Here is an 8,820-nt window from a genome sequence, read left to right on the forward strand (position 1 = left end):
ACTTTGTACAGACATACAGCTACCACAATTCCACACTGCCTGTCTTCTACAACATAAATAATCCTAATGTATGTCATTCTCGCTAACTTTAAACTCATTTCTAATCGTCAGGAATCCCTGACCCGGAGGAGGGATGGGAGGAGAAGGAGGAGGAACCACCTCGTCCACCTGTCTGGAAGAGCTTTGAAGGCAGTAGCTACTTATTTACTAACAGCAGTTACGGGAAAACTTGGTCGGAGAGTAGAATGCACTGTCGGCGTAATGGAGCTGACCTGGTGATCATAAACAGCAAAGAGGAACAGGATTTTCTCGTAAAAAATGATCATTGGTACGGTTCTTGGATCGGTCTGACAAATTTGGGGGGGTGGGGGGGGACATGGCGATGGGTGGATGGGACAGTCCTGCGGGGAAACTGGACAGGGTTCAGAAGAGGGACAAAAGAGCATAATTTTAATAACGGAACCTGTGCAGAACTCACATACAGATGGTCTGCCGCGCCTTGCAAATGGAGGAATAGGTGGATTTGTGAGAAGTACAATCCTTATTCAGGGTTCCCACGAATAAGTCCCTGGAAAGAAATCCTGGAAAAGTTTTGAAATTAGAAAAATATATTTCCAGTACTGGAAAAGTTTGGGAATTGATCCAAGGTCCTGGAAGTTTTGGAATTGATCAAAGGTCCTTGAAAGTAATGGAAAATATTTAGCTATGCATAGTTTTTGGCTATTGGTTTTGTTAAAAATATTTTCTAAAACATGTATAACATTGCAGACTAATGTATGCAATAGCGCCCAACTGGTTGCTTCTCAATATGGGACAAACATAACAGATCTACAAACTCACAAAGCTCTGCAGCGTGACGTGTAGTTAGCTTATAGATCTGTTCCTTTGTCAATTAATGTTAGTTAATTACTACAGGGGGCCAGCCAGAACCAGACAAAATATGTAGGAGGAGTAAAAAAGTGTGTTTTGAAGAAAATTATAAATGGCGTAAAATCTATCCTGACACAAATGGGCGTGATTGATTTTACGACCTATGGTTCAAGAGTTAAAAGCCAAAACGTAAAGGTGGCTACTATATCGCCACCATGAGGCCAAAATGTGTTATTATTTAATTATCTTTTGTAATTATTTTGAACCTCCCCTCCAAGTGCTTTTTATATCGTTTTTGACACATCAACTCTAATCTGTATCTTTTTTATCAGGATGTGGTTTATGTAACTTCAGCAGTTTTCTCACTGACACTCTGGCAGGAAGGTGTTATGAGTGAACCTGAAATGTAAAATCCAGCCCTGCAAACAGTAATCCCCACTTCAGATTATTGTAGCTTTATTTACTCTTATTTTGAGTTCATGGTGGTCTCAATAGAATTTATACTCAAGCCTAGTCTGACAAGCACGTACTGCATGCACAACGGTTATGCTATGGTCTATGGTGTTTTAAAATCTTGTTAAATGTGCCGTGCCACTGTGTGTTCAATGTGTGTGTGTGTGTGTGTGTGTGTGTGTGTGTGTGTGTGTGTGTGTGTGTGTGTGTGTGTGTGTGTGTGTGTGTGTGTGTGTGTGTGTGTGTGCGTGCGTGTGCATGTGTCTTGTCCAGCCGCTCATACTCATTTTGAAACTTGCTTTGGCAATGTAAATGTAAATGTATGTTTTATCATGCCAATAAAGCTCCTTTGAATTGAATTGGAAGATGTTTGGATGAGCTGTAGGCTACTTACTATCTTTGTAAAACAGGGTTTTGCATTCCACCGGCCCTCTTTACATGTAATTGGCTTTCAGAATTAGTGGGAAGGGGCTATTTCTTAATAAAATATCTGTATCATGATCGCATCCAAATTGGAATCACATGTAGGGCAAGATATTTATAATGTAGACATGCTCCTCAGTGCGTTTCTTTCTACTTCAGTCTTAAACACAGAAACACAGCACTACTATGACAGGAATGTCCATTCTATATAATTTACTTCCAGGGCTGTACAGGTAATGATGACATTAAAGACCACCAACTGTTATGGTCAAGACCAGGGATTTTACATTCTTTTTGACTTAGGGCATCCCTGTAAATAACCTTTCCATCCACGGCACCCCTGAATTACACTGTTAATTTTTTAGAATCTTATATGAGATTACTCTACGTAAACATGCACATCTTTCCACCTGAGATACGGTTGGCTATGTCATGGAGAAATCCATTTCCATTAGAACTTGAACCCTATTCTGGGGGGGTTAGGGTTATAGCCGATCTACAAGCTCACAACGTGACAGGTCTGTCTAAGCATAGAGTGCTTAAGAAATGGTTATACCTACTGAAGTGATATTGATGAATTCCAAATAATAGTATCAAATTATTCTGCGGCACCCCTGGACTGGCATCACGGCACCCACTTTGGGAAACCCTGATATAGACAATGCTACTCCTTTTGTTTAAGGACTTTTGCACCATCAATTTACTGTCATACGTTAAGAACATATTGTGTCGTAACCTGTTTGTAATGGAGATGTCATTTTAAGTAAGTAACCAGTAGTATACGCTGTAATTATTTAAAGGATGTTAAATATATTCTCATGAGCTTGCATGGGTCCAGTCTATTCTAAAATGTATTCTCAAAGTTCAGGGACTATAGAGGTCCCAAAGGATTTACATAAAAAAGGGGGGGAAATGAAGCTTGGACACAAGTTATGTACAGTATGATTACTATTACAATATAAGGATTATCAAAACATTGTTAAATATATTTAATGAAAGAAACAGCACAGTTTTACTGCAGTGAACATGATAGGAGACAGGAAGAGGGGAGCTGTGGTTGGTTGAAACACACTCTGTTTCCTGTGTTGAGAAGTGTAGAGGAGGCATTATTGACCACAAACTGATTTTCAGATGTATCATTAGTTTCAATAAAGCATACATTGCTATTTATTATAATCCACAATACCACAGTATAATGACTATCAAGTCAAGTACTCAAAATCATATAATAATCAATAATTGTATTGCCCATCGATCGATAAAGTGTTACTGTTTACAGCAGTGGTTGAGGGAGCTGCAGAGAACTTTCCCAGCCTAGAACTTTGCCACAGATGACAGAAATATAACGCTGTTTACACTTTAGCTGCAAATTGCAACACATTTTTTTTAATCTGTTGAATCTAGTGTTGCAATACCTCCCATAGGCAACCAAAGCATTTATTTATTTATTCTTTGCTATCTGATTGCATTAAACGAAATGAAACTCAACAATATTGGGGCTCTATGGAAAGCTTGAAGTATCCTCTTTCTATCTGCAAAGTGTTTGTTTCATAACAATCCACTTTAGGTCATGTTTATGAGCTACTTTCTGTCAAGAAATTCAGTTCAGGTGATTATTTTTTTAAGTGTTGTTTTGTACATTTGGAAGCGCTTGTGGGAAATGGTCGTGTGTACCACCTGGTTATAAATTGCACATAATGCTGGAGACAGCGGGACGTTGTGTTACTGAAGACGAGTGCTTCCAACACTTAGAAAAAGAAAATGTCTGCTCGGATTTATTGACAGAAAGTAACTCATAACATAACCTACTGTGGACTTTTATGAAACAAACACTTTGCAGAAAGAGGATACTTAAAGCTTTCCATACAGTCCCAATATTGGTGAGTTTGTCGTTTAATACAATCAGATATCAAAAAACTGTTCTGATGCATTGGCTGCCTATGGGAGGTCTTGCAACCCTAGATTCAACAGATTAAAAATAAATATTGTGTTGCAATTTGCGGATAATACACCTCAGGTTTCTATTGGTTGTGTGTACGTGCATACACACACGTATGTTCACAAGTTGTCCAAGCATAGCCTACATGCTTGGGTTGGTTCGACAGACGAGAACAGACACCAGCTCTGTCTGTAATGCAAGGCCGAAGACCAATGTAGGACAATGCTGATATTGGGGAAGAGTAAGATATATTTCTTTTACATATTTATGAATGTACAGATGTGCCATTTCAAAACTAACCCTTGGCAGATCATTGTGCTTGTAGATCAGCTTTTTCTTTTTTTTTGTTTTTCTTTTTTTTTGTTTCCTTTTTTTTGTTGTTGATTTTTTTATGACATTCTCTGACTTATATGACTTATATAAATCTACCTACAGTATGAAGGTGGATGAAGGTGGATTCTGCTTTTCAATGGGAATGGAGTGGTTTCCTGCCACTTGCGGCTTGCGGGTTTCTGCAAAAGATATGCTCCATTCTCCATAAAAATATAAAAGGCAAAATGGGGAGAAACCTGTGGGAACATTTCAGAAAAAGAGCAGTAAAGCCTGAAGACTTGAAACAGCACGTCTGTAGTATATTATATTGTAATGACTCTATTCATATTATCTACATTATTCTGTTTTGTGTCTTTCTTATCAAAGACAATGATGTACTTTGGAGGAACCAGAGAGGAGAGGCAGGAGGAGAAAGGAGAGGAGAGTGCTGCGTACGTCAATGAAAGAGCAGAGCGTCTCAGAGCCCAAGGCTCCAGCTCACAGGAGGCTGCCCCAGATCAAGGTACACAATAACACCCAACATCACAAAGTTGTAAGACATAAAGACACGTTCAGTTATAATGTTGGGTCATAAACTCAAAACGAGAGAAAACATAAAAGCACACTGGATAACGCACCCATGAATATTTATTGTATTACCACTGAATGTGATGTTTCAAGTGTCAAAGCCCTCAGACAAAGAAAATGTATCTTGAAATATCCTCTATGACGAGGACGTGTGCAACGGAATTAGTCTTCTTCAGCTGAGGAAGACCGATTAGGTGGACTCGTGGACCAGTGCTTATGGTGTAGCCACAGGGATAGGAAACCAGCCCAGTGGCCTTGCGGTTAGAGTTTCCACCCTGAGACTAGGAGGCCGGGGTTCGATTCCTGGCTGGGTCACATACCAATGACTATAAAAATGGTCTCTGCTCCCTGCCTCCCTGCTTGGCCCTCAGCATCAAGGGGTGGATTGTGGGATAAGTCCCTGTGATATATCAGCGTCATGTCCAGGGGGTGCCTCAGGCGATAGACTCCTGCCCTATGGGCCTCAAGGGGTGTGTGTGTCAGTTGCACCCTCCCAGCTCCCATCTCACTCTATGATGGTTATTTGTTGTAATGATTATGTTGTTAGGGCCATGTCATGCTTCCAGTCCCTTCTGTATTTCTGATTCTTCCTTTCTTCCTATTTTCAGGGATAGTGGGTGTGCTGGGCAAAACCCCAAGGAAACCAGTCACTAGGGGGGGCATCAAAGGCCGCTGTGCCACAGGTAGTTGTTTTTGTTCATGACTGTGCATGTATTTGTGCGTCTGTGCATGCGCACATTTGGTAGTATATTCATAGTTACAGAATCTAAGTTATCATGTAATGTATTTTGTATTGCTAATCAAGCCAGGAGAGGAATACGGTCGGTATTGTAGTCAATAGTTGCTTTTCGAGCCTCTCATCCTTGTAATACTGTATGTCTACAGGTCTTTATGCAGTGCCAGACTCAGCACAGACAGTGATCTATAGCAAAAGAAGACAGAGAGATGCAGAAAGAGGACAGAGCGGTGACACTGACAACATCTATGAGAGCCTGGAGGACGTCAGAAGCAGTGACGTCTCTCGACGACCACAGGAGGACAGGAGGGACAACACAGCAAGAAGACACACTCAGCGTGAGTTTGACAAAGTTGTGACAAACGAATTTGTATCCTTTAGAATCATGAATTTGATGTGTACAAAGTCTTGTTAAGGATAGTTCTGTCCATCTGTCACATGTGATATTTTGTTGCATTTACTGTACCTACTAGGGGCAACCAGACTAATAAACTGCATGCATTGCTCCAAATTACCTGCAGTTGTGGATCACCACCACCAGGTGTCAGTAAACAAACAATTATAGTTCAGACTGCATCAAAGCCATGCATGCAGACATAGCCCATACCCATGGCATAACAATAATAATAACGTGATGCGTGCACATGGGCGCTTTGGCATGTATACCCTTCTGCTGAGCTGGTCAAGTCATCACTGTGATGTCAGAACAGGTCAGCTACTCAGCTATATCCATATATGGAGTCTGTGAGGTCAGATGTAGAGTTATTAACCAGCTTCATATTATGGAGATCTAGGTGATCCAGTTGTCTCCATGTATGGCTATCCAGGGTTTGATTAGGTCAGTGTCAGAGATCTAGGTGGTGATAGTCAGCACTCAGCAGTCTTGATTTGCAAAGGAATTCTGTCCTGGCCATATATGGAGCGTCCATATATGGGCATTGCCAATTATGGGATTAATGGATATTCACAGATATGGGCTTATTATTGATGACAAAGGGATCTCCATATATGGGCATGGATATCCCGGTGATTATTGTTACGGACAGATCAGGGAGAACAGATCACAAAAATCTCTATGGTCAGTAACATGTGGGTACTGATACTTACAGTATGTGTATGCAAGCAGCATTGTGACCATAATGATTATGGCCATGCCATGTGTAGCCCCCACAGTTAGTACCAGCGATGAACCAGTGACAACAGCCCTGCTAATCAGCCCTATTAGCACAACTGGTTGTTTGTTGGACTGGCGAGTGGGAGTCCAGGGTTCAATCCCTGCTTCCGCGTCCCACTACACATGCATGTACTTGGACATTTCTCCTTTCAATATGATGTTTCTTTTTTATTTTGGTCTCTTCGCTTAACGCACTCACAATAGCACTGCATCTTGGCTGATCTTTAAATGGAATGGCTGCCGATACTCTCATTGGTTTGATAATGCGTCATTGTGTCATTCAGGTGGTACTCAGAGGTCCAGAGTTGTAGCAGTGAGTCTGGGAGTGCTGAGCTTTCTCCTACTGGCTGGGATCATAGGTCTGCAAGTGAACTGTGAGTATTGTGCATGACAAACCAAAAACGTAGGCTATAGTTACTTCTATAGAGTCAATAAACGCTGACATTGCACCACATTTGCACCACATTTTCTTATAGCCTGTCGACTCAAGACCCGTCTTTGGTTCACGGATACATTTGAATGGGTCTCAACTAAATAAACCTTTATTTTGTGTTTCCTCAATCGATTTAAAAAAAGAAATCCACAAAAAACTGTCTATTTTTCATGAGTTGAAGAGAAATTCAAACATTTTTCTAAAATAATTTCACAAATAAAGTACAAATAAATAAAACTATCAAAGAAATTCCCTAAAGTCGTTTTTTATTTAAGTAGTGAAAATACTAGATCTGCAAGCTCATAACGTGGTGTGAAGCAACGTGTTGTGCAGATGTGTAGATCTGCTATTTTCACCAGTTTGGGTCACGGGCAACCATCTAATCTCTCTTTTGGGTCTCGACCTGAAAAGTTTGGGAACCACACCAGCCTATGTATTTCCCCTTTGCAGACAACAGACTTACAGCTCTTCATGATTCTGAGATGCAGCGTGTGAGAACCCAAAACAGAAACCTTACTGAAGACATTATCCAGCTACAGACCAGCTATGCCAACCTGACAGAACAGTTCAACACCATGTACAAAACCCTGACTGCAGATAAAGACCTGTTGCAGAAGGAGGTTGACTATGTTAAAGCCACAGGTAAGAGAATACTTTATGCAGACATAAAGCTATCACCATCCCATAGTGTCTGTCTTCTACAGCATAAAAACACAATCCAAATGTCTTTCCTTCTCTCTAACTTTTAACTCAATTCTAATCGGCAGGGACCGTTGGCTGGAAGAGCTTTAACGGCAATAGCTACTTAATTACTAACATTACACCATTGAAAACTTGGTCGGAGAGTAGACAGCACTGTCAGAGTAATGGAGCTGACCTGGTGAGCATAAACAGCAGAGAGGAACATGATTTTCTTGTAAAGAGTCAGAAAGTCAGGGCTTGGATCGGCCTGTCTGACCAAGCATCAGAGGGGACATGGCAGTGGGTGGATGGGACAGTCCTGCAGGGAGAAGGGTTCTGGATGAAAGGAGAGCCTAATGATGAGAACGGGAAGGAAGACTGTGTGGAGCTCTTGCGTGGGACCTGGAATGACGCACCTTGCAATTGGGGGCTGAACTGGATTTGTGAGAAGTAGGATTTAAATAGTGCAAGAGGTCTGAAGTGCTGTGCTACAGTAGCCTATGTGTTTGCTTTTATTAGTAAGGAAACCGTTGGTTTTAACCCAGGTTTGGTGAGGACTAGAACGAGGTTGAGTAATATTAAAAGTCAACAATTTCAGGCTAGAGTAGCCTACCGTTCTTCCATTTGGATAAAATATCAGTATTTTTGTCTATTTGTTGGTCATCTATATGTTTTTCTGTGGAAAGTCATTTATATTCATAATGTTTTGCTTACAAGGAAAAGCTATACAATAAGCTGAGATGCCTGATATTGCTTAATTTAACTGATGTTTTTGTGTTATTGTGTCACCTTAATTCCATTTGTACACTATCAGAGTTACAGACATGTTATGGTCATTCAGGGCTAGCTCTTTGTAGTAATATTATTATCCGCTCATTTTGTCCTTGGCAAAAAAATTATAATTTTTACAAAAATGTCCACCACAAGCCAGCTTGGCGATGACGCCTGTCTGCTCCTGATCACCTGAGTTGATGTGCATACAGTATCTACAGTCTGTTTCTCATTCACTTTACCTCTACCAAATACTGTATGTGAGTGATTTGCACTTCAGTATCTATTTTATAATTAATGTTGACTCATTTATTTGCTTGTACTGCATGTTTACAACTGTTATATTGCAAAACAGAAGGTAATGATTTGTGTGAATATTTTACTTCCGCATTTTCCCTTCCTCCCTCCAAAGAAAAGACGAAAAAAAGAATAATAATAAT

General features: G+C 40.5%; 1 long non-coding RNA gene across 1 annotated transcript; it reads left to right on the forward strand.

Annotated features, from left to right (window-relative positions):
* Positions 1-6,760: 6,760 nt before the first annotated feature.
* On the forward strand, positions 6,761-8,519 carry LOC308304383. The gene is made up of 3 exons (XR_013963059.1): positions 6,761-6,869; positions 7,379-7,570; positions 7,696-8,519. It is a non-coding gene; the product is annotated as an uncharacterized lncRNA (long non-coding RNA).
* Positions 8,520-8,820: the final 301 nt, after the last annotated feature.

Source organism: Nannobrachium achirus (assembly GCF_963921795.1).
Source record: "Nannobrachium achirus genome assembly, chromosome: 2".
Classification (NCBI taxonomy): domain Eukaryota; kingdom Metazoa; phylum Chordata; class Actinopteri; order Myctophiformes; family Myctophidae; genus Nannobrachium; species Nannobrachium achirus.